The sequence below is a fragment of the Bidens hawaiensis genome, unplaced genomic scaffold (genome assembly GCF_021521415.1).
Source record: "Bidens hawaiensis isolate Kalapana, Puna unplaced genomic scaffold, B.hawaiensis_p1.1 tig00037167_1, whole genome shotgun sequence".
Lineage (NCBI taxonomy): Eukaryota > Viridiplantae > Streptophyta > Magnoliopsida > Asterales > Asteraceae > Bidens > Bidens hawaiensis.
This window is the reverse complement of record NW_027496474.1, coordinates 55307-61306: the sequence shown is the minus strand read 5'-3', so window position 1 is coordinate 61306 and position 6000 is coordinate 55307. Positions and strand designations below refer to the sequence as shown.

At 35.3% G+C, this 6000-nt stretch overlaps 1 pseudogene; it reads right to left on the bottom strand.

Annotated features, from left to right (window-relative positions):
* Positions 1–1889: 1889 nt before the first annotated feature.
* The window catches only part of LOC143589028 (uncharacterized), a 44846-nt pseudogene continuing 40735 nt past the window's right edge, over positions 1890–6000 (bottom strand).

Sequence of the window (6000 nt, the reverse complement as noted above, 5' to 3'; positions counted from 1 at the left end):
TGCACTACAATACTACACCGACAAGGTTTTTTTTTTTTAAGTATCAATATCATCTTATTATAATGAGGAAAGAAAAAAAATCACAAAATATTTTTTTTTTAAATTAGTTAAAAATAATTCTTTACTAGTTCTCTAGTTCTCTCTTTAAAAGGAGTTCTCTCTAGATCTCACCTATATATATATATAGGATGAAACAACAAATCGCGAATCTTTCCTCCCTAAAATATAATGCCAATTTATATTAATTATACTTGCCAAGTTGCCATAAAATTTTAGATTTTTTTATCATTGCTATTTAACCACTCGTAGATCCAGCAAGTGTCATTTCACTTGTACAACCTAGAAAAAAGTTGAAAACATGAATGATGATAATGTTATCCGCCTTGAGTTTGTTAGATCAAGATTGAACTACTAAACAATCATGAAATGGTAGAAATATTTAGTTATATGGTTGAATATGGGGGTTCAAACAATGGCGGGTATATCATCTATATGATATACACGAATAGCCCTACAAGACGAAACTTTTGCAACTTAACCTTTGTTGAAGCATTTATAGCCATCCGTTAGACCACTTTACTCGGAAACAGCTAGCTCAACCGTATTCATTATGAAAAACAGAACGCACACCACTGTTTTTTTTTTTATTTTAATGATACTCATAAAAAATAATTAAAGTACAGAAACCTCAATCATTGCTGGTGTCGTAGAATTGTCACTAGTGAAACACTATTCCTGCCTGTATGAAAAATGATGAACAACTACATTTGAGTGGAAAGAATGAAGAGATTACAAATCCAATTGTCATCAAAGAAGAACAATGTAATGCTATGTCGGTAGAAAAAAGCCCTCTCATGCCACAAGTAATTCATGCACGCCGAACGAGATCAATCAATCAATCAATCATACCCAGTGGAGTCCCACAAATAGTAAAACTATAAGTAGGGTCTGGAAAGGGTGGGATGTAGGCACACCGTACCTCTATCCAATGGGACAGAGAGGTGGCTTTCAGAGAGACCCTCAGCTCTTGATTACATATGCATGCGGCAATATAAAAAGAAATCAAAGTTCAACTATAGGGTACACGCCGAACGAGATCTGAAGAGTAAAAACCCAGAGGGTACAAGCATACACTTTTAGAAGTGTGGTGCATACTTTCACCTAGTCAGACCAGACCGGGACACATGTTGATTTATAAGTATTCAAGAAAGCCGTCTCCAACAAACTCAAAAGACCAAAGAAGAAATGTTATAGATGAACTATACATCCAGAGGTAGAACAAAATAATCAGGTAACACACTGCGGTAGATACCTTAATGAATAGAAGATTAGATATCAGACCCTGGTTTTAAAAAGCATGAGGCGCTCCGAGACAATTAGGTCCTAAAAGTTGAGGTGCTTGGTTTTAAAAGGCACGCCTCATTTTGGTGAGATGCAACAATCCATAAAGCGGTCAGAAGGCGACCTGCAAAAATCGGTGGTGGACAACTTGTGTTGCGCAGACAAACTGTGCAGGGTCACCGAAGTTGGAGGATCAACGTTGAAGGTTGCATGAGTGAATGAAGGGAGAAGAGTTGAGGTGAGGTAAAGTAGAAAGAATATGAGAAGGCTGGTAAATATGACTGACTAGTCACTTCAGGTGCTTTACTTGTGTATTGTTTTTTGTTGCCAGTATCTTTTAACATGTTTGCCTTGTCATATTCTTTCTAGTTTACATGGGTCTCCTCATGGTGTAAGTCCATCTCCCCTCCCTTACTCAGTGTCTAGTGTTCCAAACCTACGATTTTCTTACTATTAATTTATTGTAAACAACAAGCACATTTTGTATTCAGTCGCACAATTTTCAATCAAGTAGGTCTAAAAGACACATGTTGTTAATCAGAGGTCCTCTAAGAAACAAAGTAATTAGCAAGCATAGGTTGAAGTAAAGTAGATGCAATGATCAAGCGATACCGATTCCCCATAAAGAACATCAGCCACTTTCGATTGCCCACGCCCGTATCCCCTGTATAGGAATTGATCCGATGGGAATAGGGCAGAATGACATCCTTGAGCAAGGAGGCCTGGTGCCCGTTGCTGATGCGATGGATAACCTTATACAAGGGCGGCATTTGGGTCCTGACATATAAAGACATGGTCCCTGCCATTATTCCTCCTCCAAAAAAACGATGATCAACTCCTCCTGCATCTGTTGGTCACTATACACAGAGGCCCCCTCTTTATTATTATTATTATTATTATTACTACCCCCCACGAATCGGGTTGGCCACCAAACTCAAGGAGGAAAAAAAGGGCACGTAAAACAGGTCCGCCTGTTCCGGGTCGAAAACCCTTGTGACATACCCAGAGCTTGATCTTGATTTGTTACTGAGATGAAGAAACAAGTGCCACTCAGCTGCGTGCTGATTCCCAGGGTATTTAAGGGTTGTGAGGTCATCGTCATCGGTGGTGCCACCTCCTCCTCCTCTTGCAATTTCGTAGCTTTTGATGACGCCGTAGGTGAACCTTATGGGCAAGTCGTACATGTAAATACCAACACTTGGGTTGTTAGCTTGTAGTTGGAAGTTGGTGGGTGAGGGTGAATTTGGGATGTAGAAGACGGCGTACAAGGCTAGGATGAACAGAATGGTGCCTAGGGTTAGGTTAACCATGGATCTTTTGCCCATTTTCTGAGAAGATGATGATGATGATGATGATGATGATGATGATGAAGAAATGGGTTTGGGTTTGGGTTTGATGGGTCTTTGGTTGATCAGATTCATGACTCCCTCACTCACTCACAAAGTAATGTTTCTTGTAACTAATAAGTATAATGGGTTATGTTAAGTTATTTTATAATGGTAATAAAAATGAGAAGTGTGAGTAACTATAAATAATTGATATGTGTTAAGTGAGGATCAAAGAAAAAAGTGTATAAAGGTAAATGTACACATTTTTTTTCCACACATGCAAGGCACATGTTAATACCTCCATCATTTTAGAACATTTATAACTTTTTCGTATGATATTTTTTTAAAAAAAAAATTATCATAATAACAAACGTTTTTTTATCTTTAATATGAGTATGATTTTTGTTATATAAAATTTAAAACAAAAATCATGTCATTGTGTTTTTTTGCACACCATTGTGTCTTTTTCGCTTATCACTGTGTCTTTTTACGTCATTGCGTCTTTTGGCACACCATTGTGTCTTTTCGCTTATAATTGTGTCTTTTTTCGTCATTGTGTCTTTTCACACACTATTGTGTCTTTTCGCTTATTATTGTGTCTTTTTTGTCATTGTGTCTTTTCGCACACCATTGTGTCTTTTCGCTTATAATTGTGTCTTTTTTCGCACACCATTGTGTCTTTTCGCACACCATTGTGTTTTTTCGCTTATCATTGTGTCTTTTCTCGTCATTGTGTCATTTCGCACACCATTGTGTCTTTTCACTTATAATTGTGTCTTTTTTCGTCATTGTGTCTTTTCACACACCATTGTGTCTTTTCGCTTATCAATGTGTCTTTTTCGTCATTGTGTCTTTTCGCACACCATTGTGTCTTTTCGCTTATCATTGTGTCTTTTTTCGTCATTGTGTATTTTTTCTTCATTGTGTCTTTTCGCACACAATTGTGTCTTTTCACTTATCATTATGTTTTTTTCGTCATTGTGTCTTTTTTCTTCATTGTGTCTTTTCGCACACCATTGTGTCTTTTCGCTTATCACTGTGTCTTTTTTCGTCATTGTGTCTTTTCTCACATAATTGTGTCTTTTTTCGCCATTGTGTCTTTTCGCACACCATTATGTATTTTTTCGCCATTAATACATGTTACATAATAACTTAAAAGAATTTTGGTTTTTATACTTTTTTGATTTTTGTTTTTTTTATTTTTGGGTTTTTTATGGTCCGAAATGGTTCTCATAGTTTTCAATTTCAAAAAGGTTCTCTCATGATCCTAATCCTATATATATATTTTTTTGTATGAAACCAGAATGAAATATAAGAATTTTGGTTTTTTCACTTTTTAAAATTTTTTTTTTATTTTTTGTTTTATGATTTTTTTAAATATTTTTTTTAAATGTGTTTTTAGTGGTCCAAAATGATTCTCAAAGTTCTCAATTTGCAAAGGGTTCTCTTAGGATCCTTACCCTATATATATATATATATATATCTAAATCTATATAATTACCTAACATAAAATCCTACGTGACGCTCTCACATTGCTCCCCACCCCTCTAAAGTCACCAGATTGCTTGATTTGTAAAATTGATAGCTCTCATTGATTTAGCCCGGTTTGACCCATTTAACCCTCACACGGGTCATAACATCTCAACTAGGATACGAAATCCCTTCAACCTTTCATGTTTCCTTTTGTCAGAACATGTTCATCTCTCTTTCTCGCTCTCAAACAACCCTTCAATCGAAAGTTAATGCTCTCTACACCCCCACTTCAGCCGCACCTCCGTCATTCACGATAATCCATCGATGTCTACCTCCTGCCGCCGTGTCAATGATTTGACAGAGTTGAAGGATGGTGGCTAACCCTCTCGAATTCACAGAGATAGTATATTCTTCTCATCTTAATGTGATTCATATTTGATCACGATCATTCTAATTCGAGTGTTTTTGGTATTGATCGGAAGATTAGGAGGTCAACACCACCACAACTTAAATCGCCACCGGTCATCGTTTCGCCCACTTGAAGGTGAAATTACTTCCCAATTTCTTGCTTTAATGCTTCAATTTTTAGAGCTTTTGTGTGTATGCTACATATACTGTTTTGCCCCAATTAAATTGGTTATTGATGTAGACTTTTTGTTTACCTGCTACTGGTTGTTGATGCTCTCTCCTTCTTTCATGTTTCTGGCAATAATCTATGGCTCTTTTATTGCATGTTATTTTTTGTTTTATCAGCTAATTGTTTACGGCGATAATTGTTTTTATCTTTTTCTCCCATGTATCCGGCAATAATTTTATTTATGGATGAAAATCACCAAACAATTTGTCACACCCCAACCTACGGCGGAACATGCCGGGGCGCGACATTGATTGTATCATAGTTCAGAAGACACTAAGTAAAATACACGTGTCAATATCTAAATTATTCATTCATATATCAAGATTTAAAAGCATAAACATTGTCTCAAAAGAAATACCGTTACATTTAAATATTTGAAACATAAATATCTTAAAGTAAAAGTGTTCTTCATTCATCAATCAACCTAAGGTCTCATCTAACTTCCAATACTTGTTTCATCCGATAAAGCTACTTGCGTCATGCGTGAAAATATATATTTTTGTCAACATAAAGTTGAGCAAGTAAACCACAGTTTTTGAGTATATATAATAATAAACGACAATTCAATGCGATAATTGTAAATCACTACAACCAGTATAACAATAAATAAAATTGTCTTTTCAACCGAATCGTATTGATAACGGTTTACTCCGACGGCGTATGATCATACTAATGAGGATGAGGATGAGATACCAACCATCACAACAAAAAGTAAACACATTGTCACATTCACACATATCAACTAATTGAGCAATTTCAATAACGCATATATTGGAATCGTAGTGTAAATCTATAATAAATTTGGTTGTGAACGTATAACGCCCCCAAAATTATTAAGCGGTAAAAAGGGGGATGTGAATATACTTACCTTATAGAGTAGGATAAACGAGGACGAGATAATAAAAGATAAAGCTAGGATGAAAACGGCTAAGCTCCTTGAGATTCACCGACAAATATTCCTAGATGTTAATAACGAGAATTTAATATAATTACAGTGAAGTACTAATATTTATGACGGGTTTTGAGAGTCGATGTGGTTGTGTGTAATATTAAAATATTACTAGATGCATATTTGTTAATTATAAGGGTATTTATTAATGTTAAAGTTGTTGTGGTTATCCTTATTATTATTAGTAGTAATAGTAATAATAATAGTTGTGATAATAATGATAATGATTTATATGTAATAATAATAATAATAATAATAATAATAATAATAGT